General features: G+C 30.7%; 1 long non-coding RNA gene across 1 annotated transcript; it reads right to left on the bottom strand.

The window, feature by feature from the left end:
• Nucleotides 1-365: 365 nt before the first annotated feature.
• LOC111084628 lies at nucleotides 366-1,209 on the bottom strand. Its single transcript, XR_002609655.1, has 3 exons — nucleotides 1,118-1,209; nucleotides 713-806; nucleotides 366-466 (listed from the first exon to the last, which is right to left on the bottom strand). It is a non-coding gene; the product is annotated as an uncharacterized LOC111084628 (long non-coding RNA).
• Between the last annotated feature and the right edge of the window lie 1,195 nt (nucleotides 1,210-2,404).

Below are 2,404 nucleotides of genomic sequence, written 5' to 3'. Positions count from 1 at the left end.
AGTATACAAACCAACTATTATACAGTGTATCAATTTGCTACATCATCTGACTACCTATAGAGTATATTAACCAACTATTATACAGTGTATCAATTTGCTACATCATCTGTCTACCAATACAGTATATTAACCATTATACTCAAGAACACAGTCGTTCATTATCTGATTATTAATCCTTTGAATAACAACTTCCTGTTAGATACGACTTTTTTTATCATGGCAAATAGGTCGATTGTATCTAAGAGGGGCTATTGTAAAAAAATTAGGAATGTTTTAGTGAGAAGCTCATAATGTTTTGTAAATTTGTAACTAAATCAGACTACACCTAAAACAAATACATTATGTTCTAAAATTACAATTCCAACCTTTGGATATGTGATAATGTACTTGACTAGATTTCCTATAGGCATGTTTTTAAAAAGTTCCATCTTTGTCAAGGGAAGAGGCGGTTTGAACTCGATGTTTACTGTAAGAAAAATATTCCAACTGTTGTACGTATAATTCTTGAAACTATAATAAAAAAACATTAATAAGGAAAATAAGTTATATTTTAAACTGATAAATAGTAAAATATCATTATCTGTTTTATTTGTTTAGGAAACCTAACTTATAACTTTATTTCATCAGTTAAAATATTTACAAATGCTTTAAAAAATCAAATAAACTCCCCATACAAATGAAGAACTGCTATTATAACTTGATAAAAACTCACCATTTAAATGAGGAGGAATTGCCATTATCACTTGATTACAACTGTATTTTATTCCTTGTTGAGTAATAACTTCTACATAGCCCTCCTGCTCCATCTGGTGGTGATAAAAATAAACTTTAACTTTGATAATAAAATAATACAAAGACACTATTTGTAAAAAGTGCAATTTGAGCTATTCTTGATGCCTCAGCCAACTATTACAAATATCTTATTTCAATACTAGATTCATACCTAAAATAATCATAATGAATCCATGTTACAAATGTGGAGGACAACAGGACAGCAACTACCTGTTGTAGAAACCTACAAATGTAGACGACAACAGGCAGTTGCTGTCCATTTGAAACTTAGATTCATTATGAATACTCTGACTAAACAACTTATCAAAGATTAAAATCATCATACCTGATAAACTTTTGTAACAGGTTCTAAAATACGAACTTTATTTTCTCCAATCTCCTTAACAATCAGGGTCGAAATTTGTTGAGCTCCTCCCTACAAAACAAGAAATATATTTCTTACCCTTTGAAGCATTCTATCTGGCTTCTAAATGTATGATTTACATTTTGGGACTGCATGATTTGAGTGATAACAGAGGTAACATATATGTAATAACATTTCAAAAGTTCCTGGTGTTCCTAATGACAGTGCATTTCATTTCTAGTTTTGTTTTTTTGTGAAACTATGTCCTAGCTCCAAATGTTTACACTGTGATAGAAAAGACTAAAGCAGTTTTAACAAACTACAATACATCTTTCCATAAGCTTCATGTAAGTAGGATTTGTTTTGGTTTTGATGTATAGTCCTTTACTCGCCCCTAATGACCTAAAATACTTTAATGCCTAAACCATTTTAGGTTATTAGCACCGAGTAATTGACCATACATTAAATCCAAAAAACTATTCCACTATTACATGAGGCCTACTACATTAGTTGCTTTGCTTTTCCAAACTATCACTATATGAAGCCTAATTTGATATTTGTTTCACTCTTCCAAGCAGTACAGATGAGCTGTGAATTCGGTGAAACTAGTCAGCTGCATGCTACAGTGGAAATAATGAATCAGAGGATAAGGGCTCTCTGTCATCTTTGCTTCACTAAAATCCATGTTTTGGTGAAGAAAATAAATTAAAAACCAAACAGAATTTGTTTTACTAAGTACACCCATATAAACCTATAATTAAGCTTTTGAAATGCATAAGTTTGACTCAACCCAAGAAAATTTGCTAAAAACAAGAGGAAATTCTTAATAGCCACAGCTGTAATTAGATCTCATGTTGGTCAAGAGATGGAACTATAAGCTAAAAGTTTGTACTTTGACAAAAAATAAAAAATTCAAAACTGGTGTTATATGAGTCACTCAGCTGCAGCTAAAACTTTTGATGTTCGATTTGTGATCATCATAGTGCAACTAGTGGTGAAAAACAGAAGCATATTCCTCATGTAACTGGTGAACAATTTGGCAAGAAAAGATGAGACAACATTCAATCACTTGGAAAAAAAAGTTATACATCAAAGAAAAACTAGCAGCTTCGAAATAATATATGGTAAATTGATGACTTTTTTTCCAAGAGACTAATTACATTTGTACATCAAAAACAAAACTAGCAACTTCAGAAATAATATATGGTAAATTGATAAATGTAATTAGTCTCTTGGAAAAAAATTCATACATCTAAAGAAAAACTAGCA

This window comes from Limulus polyphemus, unplaced genomic scaffold (genome assembly GCF_000517525.1).
Source record: "Limulus polyphemus unplaced genomic scaffold, Limulus_polyphemus-2.1.2 Scaffold84470, whole genome shotgun sequence".
In the NCBI taxonomy this organism is placed as follows: Eukaryota; Metazoa; Arthropoda; class Merostomata; order Xiphosura; family Limulidae; genus Limulus; species Limulus polyphemus.
This window is presented reverse-complemented; position numbering and strand designations above follow the sequence as displayed.